Genomic DNA, 19560 nt, shown 5'->3' on the forward strand with positions numbered 1-19560 from the left:
AGTTGTGCCTCAGCTGAGATTCTGCCTCTCTACTTGAAGAACAATCTTGTTTCCTCTCCCCCAATTTTTGCTTCAATCAACAACGGGGCATTGTGTGCTTCAGGAGTAACAGTCTCATCAAATACATTGTGCTATTCGGGTAAGATGCTCCAAATCATTGCTTTTTCAGTCCTGCCTGAACAACACTGTCTGAATGTGGGAGTTTCTTGCATTAGATTCGTGTTCAGAGAAACTTCCTGCCACAATTTCTCTCCATAAGAAACTGTCAGAACAGAGACATTTCATATCTTCCCCATCGGCAGAATGTTTTAACTCAGGACCACTCTCCTACACTAATCCTGGATCCTCTGATTCACTTGAAATCTACAATATCATGAGGTAAGGGTTTATTGTCATGTACATAAGTACATGCACTGAAATTCTTACTTGCTGTAGCCACACAGGAACACAAGATACATTAACTGCATAGAATAAATTAAATCACCGCAATATAGAACATTGGAGCACAGGCCCTTTGGCCCATGACAGTGTGCTGACCGATGTAAACCGACCACACAACAATCTAATTTTTTCCTCCTTCACACCCATAACTCTCTATTTTTCTTTCATCCATGTGGCTATCTAAGAGTGAGGAACATGTCAAAGCAAAACTAAAAGATAATAAATATAAAGGACAGATAACTAAATGTTCACAGTTGCAGTTATTGCAGGAAAAAGAAGTGATGTTTCAGTAGTGCGGACAAGTCTTCTGGTGGTGCTGGAGTAGTTGATGGTTAGGGTTGGGGTAGCACAGGGATGTTCAAGAGCCTGATCGCTGTGGGAGAAAATCTGTTCTTTAACCTGGAGGGGCTGAATTCAGACTTAGAATCAGGTTTATTGTCATGAACGTATGGTCTGAACTTCGTTGTTTTGCAGCAGGTGTGCTTTACGTCACAGGTGCAAAAATCCCTGTAAGTTACATTTCCGTAGATGATCTATTTTAAATTAGTGGAAAAGGAGAAGGGGAAAAAAAATGAGGTGGTGTCTGTGGTTCATTGTCTGAAATCTGATGGCGGAGGGGAAGAAGCTGTTGTGCTGCCAGGCATTCTTCGGGTTCCTATACCTCCTTCCTGATGGTCGCAGTGTGAAGGGGGCTGTTGAGGATAAGAGGATGGCTTCATGAGGCACCACCTCTTGTCCTTCATCCATCTTGAATGTACTCAGAGACTGACCTTCCTCAACCTTCTTGAGTAGTGAATTCCAAAGAAGCACCTCCCTCTGGATGAAGACATTTAAAAAAAAAAAATCTTTTTTTCCTGACCCCTTATTTTGAGACCATAATCCTGGCTCCAAGGGACAAGAGGGCAACAACCGCTGTCAAGATCCTTAAGGATTCTGCATGGTTCATATTCTTTTAAACTCAAGTAGAGATCTAGATTAATCTGTCCACATATAACGAACCTGCCAATCCAGGAAGTTAGATATCACAGATACATCCTTCCATAGTTAAGGATACCAAATCAACACACATTATATCAGATGAGGTCTCACCAAACCCCATATAACTGGAGTCCAATGTTCCTGCTCTTTAAACCCTCTTGCTGTGAAGGCGAGACACAGTTGGCCTTCTTTAATTGCTTGCTGAATCTGCCACATGAACTTGCAGAGACTCATGTAACCAGGAACCCCCAACACACGTCAATCTCCAGTAAAACACAAAAGTCCGCAGAGGCCGTGAGTGAAGAACAAACACAACGCTGGAGAAACTCAGAAGGTCCAAACAGTGTCCTTTATGTAGCAAAGATTAAGACACGAACTAACATTTCGGGCTTGAGCCCTTCATCAGGGTATGTATGATGTTTTCTTTAGGTCGGCAGGGAGAATGGAGGGCAGAGCGCTCGGAGGTGAGATTGGAATCAGGTGGGAGTGGTGAAGTTGAGACGGTTGATGTCTCGGCGGTAATTGGAGATAAAAATATGCAGGGCGGGCCAGGACGAAGTGTCCAAGAGGAGGAAGAAGGCAAGGCAGGAGTGGGGGTGGGGGTGGAGAATCCTGGTTGTGGAAGTGGGCATGGATTTTCTTTTAGGTTGGGATTGATATTTTTATATCTTGATGAAAGCCCGAAATGCTGGTCTTTGCTACATAAAGTACATGGCTTGATCTGGTGAGTTTCTCCAGTGTTGGGTTTTTACATGTCAATCTCTTGCCATTCCAAATAAAAAATTCTACCTTCCTATTTTCTCCACTCAATCTTTTTGATGCAGAATAATCTGGCAAAAATACTGTGCATTTCTCTATAAAAATAGACCTGAGCCACACAGTCTTTGTTGTTTGTCAACCAAAATCATGCAAAGTCGAGTATTTACTGTTCAGGCAAGCTGCAGTCCAGATAAACGGAAATTTGTCCTGACCAAATTCACAAATAGCACCCAAAAAAATCTGAGATAGTGAATAAAAATTTTTAGAAATGCAACCCCTCCCACAAGTTGTAATAGGTATTCTTATGGATGTACCATCCCTCCCATAAATGGCAATGATCACAAGATCTAGGAGCAGAAGTAGGCCGATCGGCCCACTGAGTCTGCTCCACCATTCTATCTTCCCTCTCAGCCTCACTCCCCGCCCGGCCTTCTCTCCGAAACCCTGGATGCTCCAACTAATCAAATACCTGCCTTAAGTACACCCAACAACCTCGAAAAGTATGGTCTTCTGTGGATACATCCCCTCCCTAGAGTTACCTGAACTTGTGAGATTCAGTAATGTTTGCATGGGAACACCACCTCCTGAATTCGATTCTGTTGAAATCGTTGGGACTGAAGTTGAGAGTGAGACTACGCTGTACGTTCCTTCTTACAGCAGGGATTCACAGCTTTCTGCCAGGTCCGATCCCCCCCTTCTGGATGCTGCCCGACAATGCAATGCTATTTTCTCACAGAGAAAGGAACCACCCAGCCTCAGAGGGGCACACACAGACCATTGCACTACTTTGCAAGCTGCAATAATTGTCCTTACCGATCTGTCATCTTGACTCAGGCTGTGGAAAATGTTGAGTCATGTCTCTCAGATTCCATGTGAAAATGACTGTATTACACTTTTTTGACAGTACATTCAAAACAGGAGATCAAAATCCAATGATTTCCTGCAAATGCCTCAATCCAACTAAAAGCAATTAACCTCCAGCTGACCTCGTGATATTCATATTTACAGCAATAAGCTTTTGCGGTCTTTAGGGACGCACGGGTGCACTTCATCAGCAGGAGTGGTCCTGTGGATTAGATGGGATGATGTGTCTGACACCAGGCAAAAGCACAAGGGCTGCAGCGCACAGCTTACCATCTCCTCCCTGTTGGTTACAGGCAATAACTATTGGGTTTTGCCAGCGCCCCCAACCCCCCCCCCCTCACATCCTGAGGAGAAATGAGGTTCTGCTGGTCGAACTGACAATCCCCCCAACCGGAATCTCTACGTGGAGTCCGTGCACTTGACACGCGACTGCGTGGGTTCTCTGGTTACCTCCTGCAACCTGGTCACCACAAGGAGCGAGGGCAGCAGATCAGAATGTGGGGGTGGCAAGGTCACGGAGAAAATGAGCGTAGGATCAGGATTGTTCTGCGAGCTAGCAGGGACTCAATGGGTCAAGCGGCTTCCTTCCACATCGTACAGAAAGATGTGCTTTCTTCGTGGAGCAGGAGGAAGGTAAAGGTTTTGCCCATTTAATTGGATGAGCGGCTGCACACTTTGCAGCCACAGCTCATTCAGGTGTAGCAGTCAATTCTCCAGGCTTTTATAGAACACTACTTAATGGTACAGGCCCTTCGGCCCACAATGCTGTGCTGACCTACCAAGAAAAAAACAAAACCCTTCCTACCTCACAACCCTCTATTTTTTCTTTCATCCATGTGCCTGTCTCTTAAATTCTCCTATTGTTCCAGCCTCCATCACCATCCTTGGTAGTGCATTTCAGGCACCCGCAACTCCTTGTATAAAAAACACATCCCTGATGTCGGTGTGGCATAGAAGGCTGTGGACAAAATATGGGTAGATGGGACTGGGGTCACCATGGACAAAGTGGGCCGTAGTGCCTGTTTCAGAGTGGCACCATTCTACAATTCCATCCTCAAAGACCAACAGCAGCAATCATCACGGCACACGGTAGACACTGTATGGAGGAGAACCAGTAACTTCCTTCCCCATCATGCCATCTCAGTAAAGCTGGCTTCTCCCAATCTGACCAGTTGCATCAGTGCACGCAGGGCTAAGTGTCAGAAATGTTAATGTGACATTTGGAAATCTGCGATAATGGTGCGATACATTTGTCATGCTTTGCATTAGGAACTGTAACTAGATCCCATTAATGCTTTGGCCAGCGCCTGCGTAACACAGTGGTTTCCTATCATACATCTCAGCTCCACTCACTAAACAGACTGGAAGGTGACCTTTCTGCCCCAGGTTTCTGCCTTCTCCACCTCGTTGCTGGCGTCCGCACAAGCACCGCAGGGGAGCCAATGGTCCTCGCTTATCAAGCGCTGAGCATTAAGGCAAGCGACTTCCACACAGCAGCTGGATCACAGACGACTACGGCATCCACGGCTCTTTTGCCCCTGCTCACCTCAGATCCCTGCAAAAGTTGACCCTTCAAATATTTATCAATTGTCTATTGACAGCCACAAATGAAGCTTACTTCCCAATCCAATACTGACAGTCACAAATGAACCTTCATCTGCCTTCTTATCAAGTCCAGTTTTCCTAATTTCTCAGTGTATGATAACATGCCAATCTGACATTAAACCACAACTGCTGGAATCACTGGTTGAGTCCCATTGGTTTTTGGGCTTTAGAAGAGGTGGAAGTGAAGTTGAAGAAGGGAATTTTAAATTGAGAGATACAGCACAGTGTTCCATAATGCCCAGAAACACCCATGTGACCAATTAACCTACTAACCCCATAAATCTCTTGGAATGTGGGAGGAAACTGGAGCACCCGGAGGAAACCCACATGGGCACAGGAAGAACATACAAACTCCTTAGATTCCATACAGGGACCCAGCTCTCTTTGTACCTTGATGATGTGCCGATCTATATAAAATTACTCCACATCAATCGAACCCTTCCCTCCCTCACAATGTATAACTGACCCCCAGCCCCGTTTTTCTATCTAAGACTCCAAGAGGGTGGTGGGTGTGTGGAACGAGCTGGAAGAGGAAGTGGCGGAGGTGGGAATGATGGCAGTGATTCAAACACGCCGAGGCAGGTATGTGGATAGGAAAGGTTTGGAGGAATAATGGGTTGAACACAGGCAAATGGGCCTGGATATTGGGCCAAATGGTGGTGCTGTCGAACTCGATGACTGCTATCTGTGCTCTGTGCAAGTTCCTTAACCACAAGGGTCACAGCCCTTCAGTATGGGAGCTCAACACTGCTTTCTCATGGGGCAACTGGGAATGGGCATCAAATGTGAGCCATGGCAATGTTGCGCCCACCCCCTGTGAAAGTATAAGAAGTCTGATGTCACATTCATTAACATATCAGTAAGATCCACCAATCAGCTTGCAGCAACTTTGTTTTGTTTCTCTTCACAATCTAACACTCACACAGAACACAGGAGGTGTGGTCCTCAGCCATACCTGTGCTATCCCTTCACAAAGTTGCCTGATTAGTCCCAATACCCCCTTCCTTCCTTGGAGACCTGCAAACACGTCCAATTCTTCACAATAATGCGAAAAGAGTAAGATGATGCATTGAGAAACCTGCTTTGACCAGGAAAGGCCCCACTGCTGCTTGAAACACTCAAAAGTTTTGATCACCTGTTACTTTCCAATTCTTGTATCCCTCTCCTCCACAGAAAGGTCACTGAGAGCGAGCAGCGACGCAGAAGCTAAGGGGAGTCGGCCCAGTCCGCAGCCTGACATGACACAGCCCACAAAGCAACTACTGGCCAATGGGTCCTCAAGGACCACACAACAGAGTAAAAAACACCAAATACTTGTTGTCAGCAAAGATGATTTCCATCTGCTTGGCACTGTGTTGCTTCTCAGTCTGGACAGAGTGAGGGCTACTCACTGAAACGCTATGAAGCCTTCTGCTGCACTGCCGAGACCAGAATCCACTTCACCTCCTGGTCATTCAGCAGGAGCACTACCGTGAGTATAGCACAGAATAAGTACATTCAGCCCATTGTTGCTGTGATGGATCATTGGTGGACCCAGCTAATCACTACCATTCCATCAACCAAGTGAAATATACCATTGATTTCCCCCCCCCCCCCACCTTTGAAATCTACATTGGAGAGACTTGGCGCAGACCAGGAGATTGCTTCATTGAGCACCTCGGCTCCGTCCGCCGAAATAGTGTGGACCTCCCAGTGGCTACCCATCCCATTTCCCTGCTGACATATCATGCACTGCCAGACTGAGACCATACGCAAATTGGAGGAACAGCACCTCATCTGTCTGGGTACCCTCCAACCGGACGGCATTAACATTGACTTCTCTAGCTTTCATTAAACCACCCCCTCCCCCTTCTTCCCTTGTTGCCTCCCCCCCCCCCCAACCGACTCCATCTCTCCCTCTCCCTTTTCCCTCTGTCTTCTTTCACACAGACATAATAAATTCTCACCACTCCCCTTATCATATCCAATTAACACCTTTTGTTAGTCTGGACTCCTCCCCCCAGCTGGCATGATCTTTATTCTGAGCTTTCCTTATTCCTTGAGGAAAGGTTCAGGCCAGACTGTCGTGTTTCTCTTCACACCATCGAGCGACTTCTGGCCTCACTTGTGGCCCCTTTTCCGTTTAACTTGCAGCTCGTGACCCCATCACTCGGATGAAATTCTCATTCATTCATTCCTTCCTTCAAAGCATTTCAAGGATCAGGTTTATTACTTATTTATCTAATTTATTATTTATGGAGGTGTGAACGCTGGGTGCGAAGGCTGCGTTTGTTCCCTGTTGGTGATTGAAGTGAATACCTTGCTGCCTCATTTCAGTAGGCAGTTGAAAGTCAACTACAACGCTCCATAGTTTCTGAGACACTACCCTTGATGCTTAGTTTCATCACACATTTGTTTCAGTTAAGTTACTTGAACTCATGTCAACAGCCCATGCCTCGGGATACAACTCAAACAAATTTTCCTTCATGTTCTCCCATCTCTGCGTTATCCTCTTCTAGTGGGAGTAGGGCAAGGCTACTCATACCACCTAGCCCACCCCACCATTCAATACGATCACACCTGAGCTCAACTCCAGCCCCGTTCCTCGTGACTCTCTGTCTACCTCCGACGTAAACATATACAGGGCAGCACAGTTAGTGTAGTGGCTAGCGTAATGCTATTACAGGGCCAGTGGCCCGGGCTCGAATCATCGCTGTCTGTAAGGAGTTTGCATCGTCTCCCCATGTCTGCTCGAGTTTTTTTCCGGGTGCTTCTGTTTCCTCCCATCCTGCAAAATGGACCGGGTTTAGGTTTAATTGGGTGGCACTGGTTTCGATGTCTGGAATCAGCTTCTACCATGCTGTAAATAAATTTTTTTTTAAATCATCTGGCCTCCATCTCCTCGGGGATCGAAGAAATCCAGAGACTCATTGATGTCTGAGAGAAGAAATCTTTGCATACCTCAGCTTTAAATAACTATCCCTTATTCTGCAGCTACGTCACCCTGTTCATGACTCGTGAAAACATATCAACATCTACTCTGTCACGCTCACTGGTCCTTATAAGTTTGAGTAAGCTCAACCCCTCATTCCTCTAAACGCCAAGGAAAACTAATTCCAATGGTTGAGTCTCTCTTGAGAAGGTCTTGCTCCCAATCACATCTCCTCCACACCCTTGACACTGTACGATATTCCTACAGTGATAAAGTCACAGATCCCAGTGGAAAAAGGGGAGCAGAGTCAAGTATCATGCGGAGGCTTCCGAGATACTCAGGGAGATTATACAGCAACTTCATAAAACGATAGCATGTACACTGGGTAGGCGTTGGTAGCATCTCTGAGGAGTTCCAGCTCCTCAGAGGAACAAGTCACTGACAATCCCCTTAGAGGAGAGGCACATTTTACAGACCAGGAGTAAATAAGACTGCTACAAACAGCCTTTCCACCTGGGGCAGCACAGTTAGCTCAGTGCTATTTCAATGCTGGCGACCTGTGTTCGAATCCAGCGTCATCTGTAAAGAGTTTGTAAATTCTCCCCATATCTGTGTGGGTTTCCTCTGGGCGCTCCGACTTCCTCCCACACTCCAAAAGTGTACCAGAGGTTGTAGGCTAATTGGGTGTAATTGGGCGGCACAGGCTCGTGGGGTGGAAGGGCCTGTTACCATGCTGACTAATTTAATTATCCTGCCCCTTTCATGGCTTTTGGACAGACTGCCTAAAATCTCACCCCTCACATTAAAATGTGTGCCCCTCAAACTGTGGTCCATGTTTCATGTCATTTTTCCCAACATTAAATGGCATCTGCCACTCAGCTGCCTACTTCCCTGGCCTGTGTGCTCCTGGAGCCTTTATTACCCTCCTCACTATTCAGTGGTGCAAATATGTAAAATCCCCAGTTTACCCAAAGCTCTATGTTAACATTTTGGGCTGTTAAACCCTTGCTCTAGGCATCCCACAGGTGGAATACAAAGAGTTGGAAAAACAACTCTGCAAGCCTGATCATTGCCGAGGAACACATAAGGTGGAGCAAAGTGGGGAAAGAGCGGACGTCATTTCATGCAAAAGTGATATTCATGCAAGATTTGATGAGGGTGTTTGTTTAGTGAATACATTTCAAATTTCAACTCTTAAATGAAGCACAAATTGGTCAAATTTAGCAATGGAGAAGAAAGCTCATCGGTTCCTTGCTGAAATGTAACCATTTAACAGCCAGATAATGTCTCAAAAGACAGCAGGGAATTCGGAGACAAGGAGCAGGTACTGGTGACCATAACTATGGAAGGGCAACTAATAACGCAGGAAAGGCGAGATTTAGTCAGTTTTGCATGCCGCCAAATTTCCTCTGGTGTTTTGGACCCTAACTCACTCCTGCAGTGGTGAGGTCAATAATTGAGGAATAAGTGACTGCCTAAAAGCAACAAAGGCTTAATATTACCTAGTTGTATGTTGGCGAATTGGGGATAGCCATGAGCAACAAAGGCTTAATATTACCTAGTTGTATGTTGGCGAATTGGGGATAGCCATGAGCAACCAGATATCATTTCATTAAACAGGAAACCTGTTCCACCAGGAATCTTGCATGGAATGCATTGCACCTCGTGCAGATTTTGTCCTTGATGCTGGGGTTCACTTGCATCGGGGCTCGCCCTTGCCTTAGGCTTGCCATCATCCAGCATGAAGTTCCACTGGGAGCAGCGCAGGGCTCTTCAATGATGCAGACCACCCACAAAGGCTCACCTAGCCTACACCTCTCTTGGGCAACATGGCTGTTGAAATGCCCCACCTCTTCAGGTGAACTCAGATGGCCCGGACATGTTTCCACTTGGTTATGTTCCGGCCGCACATCAGAGGCCCGAACACCTTAGCGTAGGCTAAGTTGTAACTGCAGTGCTGGGAGAGTGCCCTTGGTAGGGACATTCTTCCCCAATAGTCATCCTACCCCCCCTCCCCCCTCCCCAGACCGATGCAAAATTCCATACCATTCTTTTGGAAAAAGGGAATTAAAATGCCCCAATTTAAGAGGTAGTGGCTGACATCAGGTTTTTTTTTTGGTGGGTGGGGGGGGGGGGGGGGTGGTGGGGGGATGAATTTTGCTGCATGCACACTTACTCCTGTTTTCCTGTAATAATGAACACTGCAAAGTTCTTTATTTGTTCTGGGGCGTTCAGAGCTCCTGAAAGGCACTGCGTCAGTACAAGTCTTTACGTCAGCTATCAGCAAATTTAAGGGCGAGCCCAATTCTGCTCTGGTCAGGCAGGAGGTGACATGGTGCAGGAGGCAGAGGGCAAGAAAGGGGATGAGGTGTTCTTGGGAGAATGACTGTTGCCTGTTAAATGGTCCAAACACAACAATTAAAAAAGAGTGAAGTAAAAAGAGGAGCATGCACGCATACACACACACACACACAGGCACACTTTGCATGAAGTTTATTGAAGGAAATTCCTTTATTTGTCTGTCTACCTACAGTAAAATATGCCCAGTTTTTTAAAAAAGTAAAATTTAAAACAGGAGTCATAAGTTCATAGATGAATGAACATGGGACCGTTTCACACTACATTAGAAACTTTAAAAAGTTTTCAAGCAAAACACCATTCAGTGCTCTCCATCACAAAATTTGAGGCAGGAAAGAGGCAGTGTCTTTACAGAGTAAAATGTACACAATTAAAAGCCGGTGTCGTCGATACTATTTCAAACTACACAATTAATTACATCAAGGATATTTAATTAACAGGAACAAAGTGACATGATAACTTAGGCTTGTTTAGTTTCTGTGACTTTTAATTAAATGACCTTCAAAAACCCAACCAAAGATGAAGTTTTCCTTTCATTGGGCTTGTGGGGGCTGGTCTCACAGATTTACAGTATGACCTGAGCCGGACTCATGAAGCGAGTTACTTCAGAGCAAGTGGCCTGGAATATTTGGTTCCAAAACAGCTGGCCAATTGAAATAACAGCACTTTCTGTGGAAGGGGAATGATTTTTATTCCTTGCTCACTTACACAAGAAAAATACAGTAAAAACCCTGCTACCCACCACCCAGGGGGATTGGTAAATTCCAGATAAGTTTATTTTCTGGCTGACTGAGATTGCCTGAGGCTACGTGATTGGCAAATTAACAGTGAGGTGTGCCAATTTTAAACTTTTACCATTTTATTTTCCTTGTTTTTTTTGCCGATTGTTTGAATTTTGAATAGCAGAATGATACTGTGCTATCATTTGTGAAAATGTTTGGTCAAAGAGAGACCATTTTGTTTCATAGCTTTAGCAATAAGGACACAGTCTGTCAGCCAAGGAAAGGGAGACTTATTTTTCTAAAAAAAAGCAAATTAATCCTTTACTCACGTCACTTCTCACAATTTTTTTCACGCAGTGCTTTCTCTTTCTTTAAAAAGCCCCTGAAGTGGATGGAATAATCCCTCACCTAACGGGCTCCTATTTATTTTCTAACTCCCTCTGTTAATTTGCCCCCTGTCTCCTGAAGGCATGCATTCTTGCCAGCTCTCGGCCACCAGCCTCTTTGTGAATAAATAAAAGACTGCAGACACTGAAAATCTGAAATAAAAACAGAGAGGCAGGGAAGGTTCAGCAGGTCCGGCAGCATCTGTGGAAGGAGAAACGGTTAATGTTTCAGGTCCCATCGTGAGGACAGTAAGAATCCAAAGAAGGGTGTTGGACTTGAAACATTAACTGTTTTACTTTCCACAGATGCTACCTGAGTTTCTCCTGCACTTTCTGTTTGAGTCACTTTGGTCTTAATGCTGAAGCCATGAGCAGTGGGTTGTTCGTCAGAACAATCAGGTTGCATAACGCTCAAGCCAAATTACATTTAATGCCCTCTCCTAAATGCTGTGGTGGATGGAAGCACGAAGGTTACCTCATGGACACTGATGCAGAAGAGCCAAGTCCATATTCCACCAGAGCAACCCAGAAATTTCAACTCAACTCACAAAATAAACCTGAATTGGATCAGCATCGATGACCACAAAGACCATCTGGGCACTCAAAAAAACCTATCTGGTCCACTAAAACCCTGCAGGGTTATAGAGGGACAACTGGTATCCTCATCAAGTCAAAGCTAAATATGACTTCGGAATTTACCGCTGATTCTTAACTGGGTCACTGGACTGGTCCAGCAAGTCACACACTGTTGGAAATATTAAACAGAAGTCAGACAGCATGGAAAAAGGCCGCTTGAGCCATCACCTCCACAATGACTACCACTTATACAGATCTCCTGCCATTCCCATGACCTCCTCCCAGATTCTACCCCCCCACCTACACCACATTGGCAACTTAAAAGTGGCCCGATAACCTACCTACCTGCAGGTCATTGGAGGTGGAGGATAGAAACTGTTGGCCACATCCCATCAATTGAATTAAGAATCCAGGCTCATGAACCATGATTAAGACAGCACTGAGCCGCAAATAGAGTTGACCATCCTGGTTTCCTCCACACCAACTAGTACAGACCACACCTCAAAATGGGAGCTCTATGGGTCTAATTGTGAGGTGGCACAGAAAATGCAGAGGCTGGTGCAATGGTATTACGGCACCAGCGACCGGGGTCGAATCTGGCGCTGTCTGTAAGGAGTTTGTACAGTCTCCCTGTGACCCAGTTAAGCCTGGGGGCTCTGATTTCCTCCACCGTTCAAAACGCACCAGGGGTTGTTGGTCAATTGGGTGGCACTGGCTCAAGGGCCGAAAGAGCCACTTACCATGCTGAATGTCTAAATTTACATTTAAAATTAAGTGTATGTAGGGCTTGCCAGCAAGAGGATAGGGAGAGCTAGGAAGTCTATCCATTAATTCAACAAAATGGGGGGGGGGGGGGGGGGAGAGAAAAAGATTGTGACACCTTGCTTTAGGGACTGCCATATTTAATTCTAAAATTTAAACTGAAAGTTTGTGAGAAGGGAGGTGTCATTGAGTCAACATGGAAGTAGAGAGTCAATGCTTTCTGCAGCATGAATATAGACAGTAACAAGAAAACAAGTTTATACATTACAGCAAAAAAATAAAGCAAGCATTTAAATTAGAAGCTATTAAATAATGCAGGAAGGAAAATGGTGGATAGCTAATGGAATGTGCTTTAAAAATAATTTAAAAAAAATGTATATATAGAAATATATAAAAGAGGTGATGGACCCAGGCAGTTATTATTAGTGATAATTACAGCAAAAGGCAACAATTAATCACAGCCAGTCACCCAGACTCTCATTAACACTGCTGGAAACCTTGCTAATTTGCAACAGAAAAATAATTAGTTGATAAAAATAATATCTGGAAACAGTCTGAAAAGTGAAATAAGAACAGAAATTAATGGCATGGTCACCTCAAAAAGGAAAAGAACCCAAATAAATTTTAATTTTAAAACATAAATAATTAATGAAACAAGCCATGGACAATTATTCATAATCTATTTAAATATTATTGATCAGTATACAGATGACGCTCATTCATTTGCTCAGCGTGAACCAAGGACAGCCAATAAAGGAAGAGGAGAATGTAAAGAAGAGATGGTTGTTGGTTATTAAACACACCGTGTACCATGGAGCAAGCTGGTCCAAATTTCGCGATGCTACATACAGAGTTCATTGCCTCTGTGATGTCACCACGTCAAGCCAAGGCAAAAGTTCTCACACAGCGAAGGTTCCAGCACTGCGACTCGCGCTCAAACGTGGTTAATAGGTTTGGCCCTTCCTGACTCTGGGCTGTGCATGGTGAGCATGCTGGCAAGTAACATTGGGAAAGGAGCAGGAGAGGCCCAAAGCCTGGAATCGGACATTTTGGCGCCAGATATTTTGATGAAAAAAAACCCAAGACTTTTGTAGCCCTTCGTACACAGTTTGGTGCCGGATATTTGGTGCTTGCATTTTGGCGACTGACATGGCATTTAATTTATTATATTTTTAATTTCATATAATGAATTTAAAAATTATTAATTTATTATCATTTTAATTAGGATTAACTATAACATCACCGCACTCCCCTCTCCCCACGGTGAAATCCATCTAACTGTTAGTGCCAAAACGTCTAGCATCAAAACGTGGATGCCAAAATGTCCTAGGACCCCCCCCCCCCACCCCCAACCAAAAGCCACAGTGTGGGAAGAGCAGAGAGAGGGCTCACCTGGCACATTTGTGAGCTCGCATAATTTCTGACAACTGAATTTCTTACACATTCGACCCAAAATATGAAGTCCATCACCTCAGCAAGGGCCATTTCACAACTGTGTATCAGAATATGGGTGTCAGGAGGGCAATAGGATGGGAACTCAAGGTGATTAAGACCCTGATGCAGGCCATTCCTCCCTTACCACCATCCATATTTTTCTCTGTCTAATCCATCATTCAAACTCAGAGTTATTTCCAACAATAACTCTCCCTTAAGGCAAAAAGTGATTTTATATTTGAGCATGCCACCGAGCTGGGAATAACATAGCCCCCAACATTATTTCTCCTTCGATGCTGCCCTCATTCTGTTCACAGGGCTCCATGTGGTTGACTGACAATTTCAAAGTTGCAGAGTGGGAGATCGCTTGGGAGAACCTTTGCTCGGACCACCGCAACAACGGGGATCTTCCGGTGGCAACCCATTTCAATTCCCCGCCCCAGTCCTATGCGGACATGCCTGTCCATGCACTGGTCAAATCAGACCTCCCGCAAATTGGAGGAACAACACCTCATCTTCTGTCTTGGCCACCCTCCAACCGGATGGCATTTATATCAATTGCATCCCGGCCCCCACCCATCAATCCCGTTTCCCTATGTCTCCTTTCCTCTAACTCTGTGGGTGTCTCTCTCTCTCTCTCACTATCTGTCTCCCAGAGCAACCCTCCTCCCCACCCAGTTCTCAGCTCTTCTCTCCTTCCCTCTGATCTACATCCATTTTTTTGCTCATACCTTGTCGAAGGGCTCAGGCCTGTAACATTTGCCTCCTATGAACGTTGCAGGACCTGCTGAGATTCTCCAGAACCTTTGTGCATGAACTACAAACGCGGCATCAGCTGACTTTGTTTCACAACTGAAAAGTTACAAGGCAGGAAGCCTAATGCTGCTGGCAACAAATTGTCGACCCAGTTGTAGCCGCAGGGAGACTCCCCCAGGGAGACTCACCTTGTAAAGCACCTCAATCATCCTGGACATTACCAATCTCCACGAGCTGTGGACATGGTTTTTGAAATTATCAAAAGGTGGCCTAATGATAGGTGGTTGGCCGATGCTGCCTGACATATCGAGGGTCAGATTTCCAGGAAACCACATTAAATCATACACATGACCAACGGTCAAAGCATCAACCTCACTGTTTGGAATAATGCCACCTTAGTTCTAAAACTAGTGGCTTTCGGTTCAAGATAATCATCTATAATGATAGAGGGGACACTGCTTTATCCAGATCTCAGTATCACAGGAAAAAGACATTTGATATGCTAAGGAACAGGGTATTGTGTTATGTGGGCTCGAGTGCTAATGTGCATGAGGGCATTAGCTCCCAGCTTTGCTCACCTCAGTGAGCTCAGTCCCACTCACGTCAATGAAACACGAAAGAGGTCGATGATATTCTCGCATCCATCTTGGACAGCCAAGATGTACTTGGTGGTCAATAGCCAAGGGGCAGAAATAAAAGTGGAGCTAGACACATATTCTTCCCCAGAGGAGGACTGATGTCTGGAAATCCCACGTCTGAAACTGTGGTAAAAATACGAATCTTTGCTGTGATCGAAATGTACTTGGTAGCATGTACTTTGAGCAGTTATGATCAGAGACCTCAACAGTAGGATCAGGTCACGAGGATATAATAGGATGCATAGACACCTGATTCAAAACACTCCCATTGTTCTGGCCTCCTGGGCAATCATTTTAAAAGCACTATCTAACATCAACACATCTAACTTGTCACTTCTAGATTCAGAATAAACTCCACAGCTTCCATTTTCTTTGGTTTCAGATTCTGGGAATTAGTCACTCTTGTAACCTTCTCCCTATGGATACATGGAATCGGGAAGATTCCAGTTTCCAGTGGCTGGAAAATTAGAAGATTCAAGATTCCTTTATTGCCACGTAATAAAGACAGGGCAAAATTACATGGAATTTGCTTTCGTCTTCCTTAAGCCAGACAGATGCGCCATCAGCAGAAATGGCCTCTTACGGTCAGAGAGAGAGAAGCAAAAGGGAGTCCCCGAATTCGCCTCCAGCGCCCCCGCAGAGTTCAGTTAATCAGCATCCCGAACTCCAGATCCAAAACTCCAACACGATCAGGAAACCTTCTCTGCCTTCAGCACCCCCTCGCATTGTAATTCCAATACCTCGTATGCCTTCAGCCTGTCTGTAGCTGTCCTCCACTTTGACGCAGACATCAGCAGCCCGCCACAGCCTGTGTAGGTTCCTCACCTGGGGGTCACCAACGCCTGGCTGTTCTTCAGCTGCAGAACCCCTCACTGCTCCACCACTGTGGTCACTGTCCCATGGGTCGTCTCCTCTGCTTCTCTTTCTCAAACAGGGCGGGGGTGGGGGTTGTTCTCCCCATTTTTCTGGTGCCCTGCGCTAGTCCTCTGCTTCCCTGGGGTCTGCAACCCCTCGTCGGCTGCTGCCAATCATAGAAACCGAAGCTCACAGTACTCTGAGGGCTAACTTTTTTATTTTCCAGGAAATAATTATTGATAGTAAAGGAGCTGAACTAATCTCTGTACTGTTTTAAAACCACTTGGTTTAAAGATGGATCGCAACAAACCAGTTCACCAATTCCACATTAAACTCAATGAGTGGCCACTAAAGAATGCCCTCAACTCTCAGGACGGAGTGTAACTGTTAGGGACTATTTTACAAAGGTTCCTTGTGTCAATCCAGAATTACATTTCACCATTACCATACAGTGTGGTCATCACCAGGGGCAAATAAAATGATCTGCCTCGTGCACACTTTCTGCAAGGGGTCAACAATGTTAGCTCAAAGACGGCACTGATGGCCCATTAAACCCACTCCAGCCCAAATCATTCCCTTTATTACTTGCTGTGGGCAGGTAGGTCCGACTAGTGTATGCGCTGCTCACTTCAATATCCAACGACAGAATGACCACCACAAGCATCAGGCCTCCAAAGTGTTTTGGCTTCTCCACTAAATAGAGTGCTGCACGTTAACAGGCCATTTTGGCCCATGAGCCCGAGCTGCCCAGTTTACACCCAATTGACCTACAATCCCTGATACGTTTTTAACAGTGAGAGGAAACCGGAGCCCCTGGTGAAAACCCACACAGACACGAGGAGAATGTACAAATTCCTTACAGACAGCATGGGATTTCAGCTGGCGCTGTAAAGGCATTATGCTAACCTACAAATGTTTACGCCAACCGTGCTGCTCTTATGCCAACCATGCCACCCCGGCACCAACCGTACATTATGCACAACTTGGAGCCACTTGATACAGGGTTCATATCATGTAACCAATGGATCATGTCATCAAGCTGATTGGCTATTCTGAAACTCCTCACCATGACGCAGTCGATCTCACTCATGATATCCCATCATGAAGCTGACTGAATATCTTGAGTAGCCTTATCACTGTGCTCATTGGGTATTATGTGTGTTGCCAATATTATTGACTTATTGAATGATTTCAACATGGATCCAATCACCAAGCTGGTTGCATATCTTAATGACCTCATTGGTTACCTAACTTGTCATTCTGAGTGACTTCTTTGCTGTGCTGATTGGATATTATGCATGCCATTGACATCAAGTTGATTGATTATTAAGTGAATTAATTACTGATCCAATTAATAAGTTGACTGGATACCCGAGTGACCTTGGTGCTTAACGAGAAGGTCATTCTGAATGACCATATCTCTGATCTAACTGAATAATCTTGGCAACAGTGACCTCATCTTGAAGCTGATTGGACGCTTCATGTACAAGTTAGTAGAACAATGCCTTCCTTATCTGGTTTTGTGAAGTTAACATCAAAATTCTGTAATACCAAGAATTCTCCAAAATGCGCAGCAATATACACTAATTAGAACTACTACACATCTGTTCGGAAAATCAAATGTGGATAAAAGTTGCCCTTTGTTTAGCTCCAATCTTCTAGACAAGATCTGAGGTAGTGTCTGTGGATTAAACGAGTCATTTTACATTTCTTTATCTGTTTACATGCATACGTGTCATCTTGAGTACAGCTTTTTGCACCACCGATAAGTGGTAAAGGCTCCATTATTGTCATGTTTAGAATGTAGAATACATGAAGTTTTTTAACTTTGTCTACTGTAAGGAAGATAGAGAGTCGCCACTTTGTCCAGCGCCCCTCACAGAAATGAGGGCCCAGCGAGGGATGAACTCGTGATCCCTGGTTTACGAGACCAGGGCTCTAACCCCTGAGCATGGAAAAAGAATCTCAGGGATGTGTGATGTCATGTCTACACTGACAATAAATCTGAACTTTGAACTGTTGAACCCTAACAAGATATGGTTGGCATTAGTGGTTAGCACAATGCTTTTCAGGTGCCGGGGTTTGAATCCTGTGCTATCTGTAAGGAGTTTGTATGTTCTCCCCGTGTCTGCATGGATTTTCTCTGAAGGCTCCGGTTTCCTCGCACTGTGTAAAAAAACGTACCGGGGTGTAGGTTAATGGGGCGTAAATTAGGCGGGACAGACTCGTGGGCTGAAATGGCCTGTTACTGTGCTGTATGCATGTCTAAAAAGACCAGAGAGCCAAGACAATAGTATCTGTATCTGAATAGACCTTTTGACCCACAGTGTTGTGTTAACCCATATAAACCTGCTCCATCCCAACCTCACAGCCCATGACCCTCTATTTTTCTTACATTCATGTGCCTGTTTAAAAATCTTTAAAGTGTCCCTATTGTGGCAGACTCCGCCAGCACCCCTGGCAATACATTCAAGGCACTCACCACTCTCTGAGTAAAACACAAACTTATCTCTGACCTCTCACTTAAATTTTCCCCCACTCACCTTCAACAGATGTCCTCTGGCACTAGCCACTCAGGGATAAAGCAGCTGGTTGTCCACCCTATCTATGCCGTATAATCTTTAAGTATGCCAGTCACTTAGCAAGAAGTATTCTAACTGGATATCCATAAAATATTGATAATTATAAACCACTCAATCATTTAATCATTCACTCAGACTAAGACCTCATCAGAAACATGCACAATGTAATTAAGTCCAAAGAACTGAGCTTTCTAGAAATGACAGCGGTTGTGGATTTGGTATTTTTGATGATCTATGTCAGTGATTTTCAAATGTCAGGGATTACTTAAGGTAGTATGCGGGTGGGGGAGAAATGTTTGAGAGCACTGTCCTAAGCAGAGAGAGAAAATGAGAATCACCCGCACCATCAAGCTTCACCTTTGTGCCCTTATCACCTCTAGGCAGTCAGAGGAGGGCGTCTAATATCAATGCCTCGGAAATGAGTTCTCCGTGTTCTAACAAGTCTAGTCCAGCTGACAGCAGACGTTTGGGTAATACTGAATGGTTGTGAGCACCTTGTTGTGAGTCAATGGGCTTGATAATATTGCAAACAGTTTACATGACAATCCAAGACCAACTGGGCTATCTGGCAACATCGCTGCCGATTGTGTTTCCTGAGTAAACTGACTTTTTTTGCTGTTGGTTGCAAGTCAAAATCTTGGACATCTCCATCTCTGGTACAGTGTTGTCAATAAATACTCTGCTTTATAAAATAGAGGGGGAAGGAGGGTGGGGAGAAAGTTACAGCATCCCTTGGGATTTCTCCACAGCAATTATAACTGTGTTAATGGAGCATGGTCATGGAAGAAGTGGTCAGACACTTCTTCAGACCAATGTGGATAGAACATGCAAGCAAAATAGGAGAGGGATTAAGACATCTCCAACACTCTCTTATACCGGACATTTTTTTGGCTTTGAGCAAACGAAAAGAGAAAATTCACAACACTAAATGCC

General features: G+C 44.9%; 1 protein-coding gene across 13 annotated transcripts in view; it reads right to left on the reverse strand.

Annotated features, from left to right (window-relative positions):
- The window catches only part of msi2b (musashi RNA-binding protein 2b), a 482764-nt gene that overhangs the window by 83186 nt on the left and 380018 nt on the right, over window positions 1-19560 (reverse strand). The window lies entirely within an intron of this gene.

The sequence above is a fragment of the Narcine bancroftii genome, chromosome 14, assembly GCF_036971445.1.
Source record: "Narcine bancroftii isolate sNarBan1 chromosome 14, sNarBan1.hap1, whole genome shotgun sequence".
NCBI classification, from domain to species: Eukaryota; Metazoa; Chordata; class Chondrichthyes; order Torpediniformes; family Narcinidae; genus Narcine; species Narcine bancroftii.